The sequence below is a fragment of the Alosa pseudoharengus genome, unplaced genomic scaffold (genome assembly GCF_046254945.1).
Source record: "Alosa pseudoharengus isolate Yale_2024_CS ecotype anadromous, Long Island Sound unplaced genomic scaffold, YU_APseudo_1.1 YU_APseudo_1.1_scf_6, whole genome shotgun sequence".
In the NCBI taxonomy this organism is placed as follows: domain Eukaryota; kingdom Metazoa; phylum Chordata; class Actinopteri; order Clupeiformes; family Clupeidae; genus Alosa; species Alosa pseudoharengus.
The window spans coordinates 19,591,999-19,598,919 of NW_027468848.1; the positions used below are offsets into that span (position 1 = coordinate 19,591,999).

General features: G+C 40.4%; 1 pseudogene; it reads left to right on the forward strand.

Moving 5' to 3' along the window:
- Positions 1-522: 522 nt before the first annotated feature.
- Positions 523-3,667, forward strand: LOC143105924 (hydroxycarboxylic acid receptor 2-like; annotated as a pseudogene).
- The last annotated feature ends 3,254 nt before the right edge of the window (positions 3,668-6,921 follow it).

Here is a 6,921-nt window from a genome sequence, read left to right on the forward strand (position 1 = left end):
TAGCTTGGTACTGTGTAACTGCTAAATAGGTTATATTGACACCAACGGGCATAGGCTATACATGGATGATACATGAGGCAACTTTTTGAGCAATGTTGAAGGGAACCACATAATGGCTTCCATGTATTCTGCTGATTCAAGAAACTGATTCAACTGAAGTTCTCAAGAAACTGATGGTTAAAATTCTGAAGAAACTTGAGGTAGGTATTGTGTATGTGAATGAATGGACACTGCCCAGCCTGCCAGTTAACTGCCTCCCTTAAGTTTTTAGGTTACATGTTTCTGTTCCTGATATGTACCTCAAGATATTACAACATTGGACACAATCTGACAAGTTTTTACATCAAAGGAAGAAGGTGAGAAGAGGAAGTGACAACATTAGACACAATCTGACAAGTTTTCACGTCAAAGGAAGAAGGTGAGAAGAGGAAGTGACAGTCACTGTGGCCATGTATACTCCCCTCACTCCTATTTAAAAGAGTGATGTGGAGTGCTATTAACAACCCTGACTGCTATTAATAATCCTGACTATACTTCTGTCATTTTCATTCCCAAAAATGCTCTCAGAGCCAAACCTCACAACTCCAATTCCTGGTGGTGGTGGTGGTGGCTGTCCACCAGTCGGTGTTCAACTGAAAGGCGTGATCTTAACATTCTTCACCATTGATGTCATACTGGGGTTGTTTGGAAACACACTCGCCCTGTGGATCTTCTGCTTTAAACTGAAGGCTTGGAACCCCAACAACTTGTTCCTCTTCAACCTGGTCATTGCAGACTTCCTGGTTCTAGTGAGTCTGCCATTGAGTATCGACACCTTTCTTAGGGGCTATTGGATATTTGGAGATGGCTTGTGCCGGATCCATTTCTTCCTGATGTTTTCCAGTCGTTCGGCCAGCATTGCATTGATGACTCTGGTGGCCATTAACCGGTACTTTAAGGTGAGGAAACTATTATTATGTCATGTCCACACTGAGCTCTCAACATGTCAAACATATTTATCACAAGATACAGGATAATACCAAACTGATTAGTGTTCTAGAAATGTTGAAGCAGTGATTTTCAACCAGGAGTAACTTACCGGTACTTTGACCCAAGAAGCTAGCTATGTTAATTATAATTGAGAAACAAAATCGTTTGCTAAATAAATCTAATGATAAATGGTTGTAATTGTTTGCTAAATAGTTGCCATAGCAATCAATTATTGATACATAAGATAGTTAATTATATTATAACTACAGTATAATAACGGTAGTAATAATGACTTTTTTGTCAATCCAGAGAGTGTGTGTGTGACTTTTAAAAATGCCATGATTACAAATGTTCTTCCTTATGGGATATCCCCTTGGGCATGTGTCTTCCACTGAATCCTGCAGTATAGAGCTTAAGGGCCCAGACCACAATCAGTAGATCATGCTAATTTATTTTTTACTAATTCTGAAACATAATCTGATTGAAGAAGAAGACAGGACTGTGACTTTATCAAACGTTTTCTCATCACAGTCCTCTTCCTCCAGGTGGTCCATCCTCACCACTACTTTAACCGCATGACCAAGCAGCATGCTGCATTTGTTTTGCTGTTTGTCTGGCTCCTGGTGATCAGCACTTGGGTTCCCATGCTGGCATTCAACCATATCAAGAACATCCGCAACAACGCCCAGTGCTTATTCTTCCTTTCATACAAGGAGGACGGTTCCACCATCCTGGTGGGTACATACCGTATCCTGGCAGTCCTAGAGTTCATCCTCCCACTGGCCATGCTGCTCTTCTGTTCCATCCAGATCTCCAGCACCTTGAAGAAGCGACAGATGGGAAAACTGGCCAAGGTGCGCAAGGCGATGAGAGTGTGTGTCGTTATTGTCACGGTGTTCATGGTTTGCTTCCTGCCCACCACAGTGACGACCATTGGGGTGTTGGCCATCCGCTCGTATCGCCCATGGGACTGTAACTCCTTCTACACCTTCACCCAGCTCACCATTGTGTCTTTTGGGTTGAACTTCCTGAACTCTGCCCTGGACCCCATCATCTACGTCTTCTCCAGCACCATGTTTAGGAGGGCGCTGTTGGGTGCTCTGCCCCGTGCCCTGCGCTGCAGACAGGACACAGAGGAGAGCAACTCAATCCACCATCCAGCACCAGCAAGAGCTGAAGTCCATGAGAGCTGACAGCTGGAGTGAGTAGATTCACTGAAAGTCCAAATAAAGTCAACTCTGATGAAGTCTTTATTCTAAGTAGGCTATTATTTTGTTCTTCAGTTTACTGACATTCTCCCTCTGCTCATTAGACCCCTGCAGGGCCATACAGCCTGTGGCCTGGACCCAGTGTTCCAGTTGTGAGCATGTTGACTGGTGAGATTTGCTCATCGCCAGGCTTGGAATTTCACCATTCTGGGGGCAAGGCCACTTGGCCTTCAGTTGGGCATATTTGGTGGGGGGCACAAAGGCCACATGTCAGGGCACCAAGGCCAAAGTTAACTATACAGTAGTAGCATATAAAAATGATCAAAGTTGTATTTAGCCTATTCACTGCAGTAGACCTGCATCACTGTATGAAACATTACAAAAACATGAAACATAACATATTACATAGAACTCTAAATCGTCTGATGATCTAATAATTACAGATATCTAGGCTATATATAACATTTATTTTATATTTGGCCTGCTATGAAATCATGTATTGAACAATTTAAGCACAGCTCAGCTTTAAGAAACTCAAATAGCCTAGATGCATGCTTAGCATTTTGTGATCATTAAGGCTACTTTCACAAACTCTTAGTCAGCTGTCCTCTGATTTACCAATATCTAGGCGATATTTGTAACATTTATTTTGTATTTGGTCCGTTATGAAATCATGTGGAACAATTTAACCACATTGTAAAACTTAAAGCCCAAATTTGGAGACATCCATGCATGTTGAAATTTACTGCAAATTCAAAACTGGATTACTCTGGAACGGCTAACTGTACAGGGGACTGTTTTACACCTTTGTGTTCGGTAAGGTCTGCTGTTTATTCTGATATATGGTTTGTCATGTGTTAAAAGAAGGGTTCGTGAAGTATAAGAGATGAATGGGTAGGGAGATCATGGACGCAAAACCTTTAAATTAAATTGAATTATATTATTTACTTTTCTCGCGAACCGTTCAACACAGCAATTATCGGCTAACATCGTTTAAAAGCTGAGAAAAGGCTCTTTCATGTGATATTTGTGATGTCTGTGTGATGATGAGTAGGCTACTTCGCAAGTAGTTCAACTGAGAAGAATGGGTGAATTTGGACGCACTTTCTTTCTTGCGCTGTCACTCCACTGCGTAAAAGACTAAATTAATTTGCGCTGTAAATGCTAAGATTATTTTGACAGGCCACAGGCTAAATAAAAATCGCTATTAGTAGGATGCAAAGCAGAATATTGAAAGAAGGGGGCACCAAGGCCACCGTGGCCTGTAAACCTCTGATTTTCAAAGGGGCATCACGGCCAACGCAAGGGGCTACGGCCATGGCCGTCGTGGCCGCCGTGAAATTCCTACCCTGCTCATCGCTGATATTATCATTCTGTGAATGTGAGTCAGAGGAAACTTGAAACTTCAGAAAAATGGATCACAGAACTCGTGTCATTGTAGCCAAAAAATCCAGCATCAGACCAAAAAAAAAAAAAAAAAATACAGCATATGTACATAAAAAAAACTATCCTGATTCATAAATCTGGCACAGTGAATCCATTACAGATTTCAATAGGTGAGCTAACCTTTATTTTTAGTCTAGCCTATTAATTGTGACATTACCTACTTTATTAGTTGTTAATATGGTTATACTGTTATTTTAGTGTTAAATTGTTTGTATTTTCATTATATCTGTGAAGCGACCTTGGTTGCCATTCAAGGCCATTTTAAACCGGATGCATCATCATTTTATTGCCATTATCATTCTGTGATTGTGAGTCAGAGGAAACTTGAAAATGGATCACTGAACTCTTGTCACTGTAGCAAAAAAGTCCAACATCAGAAAAGAAAAGACAATTTGGTCATGGTAATCCTGTGATTTCGAAACTTCCTCAATCATTTGTACATTTGCCCCCACAAAAGAACCACATTTCGAAATGCCTGTGCCATTCACAGTTTGTTCTGCTGTTTGTTGTCCTGTTTGTCCTGTCAAACTATTTTTACTATTGGTCAAAATGTAAACAAAATGTAACAGTTTTGAAGTAGAATTTTCTGTATTTGTAATAGCAATGTGACAAAAAGTTTTAGACTTCATCTGTTATTCTGTTATATTGATTATATTGTGTTCATATTAAGTTGTTGAAAAATGGTTTATGATGACTAAAGAAATCAGCATCATACAGCAACATTTATTTCATTAAGTCTAGCTAAGTTTACTAATATCCTAATATTATTGTAAACACGTATTTATTAATAACAAATTATTGGTATTTCATCATTTAACTTTAGCTGCCTGATGGCAACTATGTTATAAATACTAAAGGATCAGGTTTGAAGTTACCAGAAAGGGTTGACGTGGTTAGTAATCAAGGGTCTTTGATGTTGTTAGTGTGGCCTTACCGACTATGATAATGACTACGCCACCCCCCTATATCTAGAGAGGAACCCCTGGAGCTACCCACTCAGCCCCCCCAGCTGTAGGCTAATGTTCAAGACAGGGTCAGGAGGCACAGGTGATGATAATACAAAATTTCATTTATTATATTCTTAGACAAAAGCTTAAAACATAATTTGCGCCCATACAAGTGTGTGGTAACGAATGGGCAATTGTTGGACTAAACAGGCAAAGGCAATCCTAAATACCGCCCACACTCCCCAGCGAATGGGAGGAGAGGAATACAGGCCAAATAGTAATCAATACTAACAGGTGAAATAACATTGGTCATACACAGCACACTGGTATCAAATCAAACCAAACCAGAAAGAAATTAAAGAAATAAAAATAATTCATCAAATAGGGTAAACAACACCAATATCACACCAAAGGCAATTTGCACTGCAAATCAACAATGGACCAAGTTACTAAAGCCTATCAGCAACAGAATACCAGTAGCCTATCTGACCTACTCCAACCACGAACCTGGAGAGTTAGTATAAACAGATATAGCCTAAATAGGAAACTAGCGATGATATGAATAGAGCATGGAATGTTATATGCCAACGCAAGGAAACCACAGTCAATGGCTGGTAACTGACCAATTGCACGTTGCCCAATAAATTACCCACATCCCCCCTCACAATCCCATATAAATACGCACACACGCACCGTCGCTAAACAGTATACACGAATCCCTCATGAACTCAATAGGAGAAAACAGTGGCTACACGCTGGAGCTGCAGCCCAAGGGTCTGTATCAGGTCCACAATCCACCTCAAATGTCCCCGCCGTGATCGCCACCTACACCTCGTTCCCAGACGGAATGCTGACTCGGTTCAGGCTCTTGATATATAATGTCGCCTCGCAAACCTAGGACCCGACACACTGCAGCACCAGCGTTCTGATTCTCTGCTCCTTACTACCGGAAGCAAACAGTCCACACGTAAAGGCCCCGATGTATAAATAGACATGCCAATTTACTAATCTATCAATTACCTAATTCATCAGTGTCTGGTGATTAGTTGCCAATCACTTCCCCCCTACCTAGTTGGCCTGTTATTCCTACACGTGCCTAGTGATGGCAGCGTTTCCCCAGTCCCACTGCCCACATTAGCATGACCAAAGTTAGCAGCTAATATTACTGAAATGTAATATCTTAGCTAAAACATCCTCCTGAAACACCACCTGTCGATACGTTGTATATCACATTGCATTTTTCTGCTTTTTTTGCACTTCTGATTAGACGCAAACTGCATTTTGTTGTCTTTGTACTTGTACTCTGCACAATGACAATAAAGTTGAATCTAATCTAATCTAGCTAAATAAATATTTAGAGAAGGTTTAATTAAGGTTCATGATTTATTTAACAGTGTTTCATTTAATAAGTGAATGCTATTTACATAATTAATTTTTGCATTAATTTCATCACATGCATTTATATTATTTTAATACAATTTCTTGTTAGACATAAGGAATAAATATCCAGGTTCAAATTATTCAGGCTTCTCCCCTTATTTGCTTATGTTTTTAGGTTACATGTTTCTGTTCCTGATATGCCCCTCAGGATATTAAAGAAGCCCTATGCAAGTCTGGTTATTCCTTCGCTGTTTCTGGGTTTTCGCCTGATTTTGGCTCGCATTTTTCACGACATAGCTCCCCCTGCAGCTTTGGTAGCAAGTGACTGCTACGCTAAACCCCCACTAGCTAGCGAGCTAGCCATCAAGAAACCAAGCTAAACACATACAGGGCTCACAATAAAACGGTCGAGCAAACACATTGTTCAAGAGACTATCAAACCACATTACAAAAACGAAGTTCACCCAAGGGTAGGCTACTTACAATTTCAGCAGCAACAAAGCCAAGTCGGAGTCCGTTTTGCAGTCTTCTTAGAAACTACAATCTGACTACATTTTCGAGGCCTTCCGCCGAGTCACATCCGGATTTCTTCGGTCCGGGACCAGAAAGTTGCATATTCGGTTTTTCCGCGGAGAAGCACTAGGGGGAGACGAAGCACCCACCAAACGACCCAAAAAGTGTTGTAGAACCATCAGAACGACTCTCAACCTGCATAATAAAGGTAATTGTTGCTAAAATTGTTGCATAGGGCTTCTTTAAAACATTAGACACAGTCTGACACGTTTTGTACTACAATACTGCATTTGACCTTTGACTGATTTGTTTGCCAACTGGTGGTTGACATGACATGGCCTTTTTTTGGTCCAATGTGTCAAAGATAAGTAAATTATAAAAAGATATATAAAAAAAATGGTGATATTGTTCAGAAAATGCTGTTTTATATGAACATACAGAGCATTCATTGGATTATT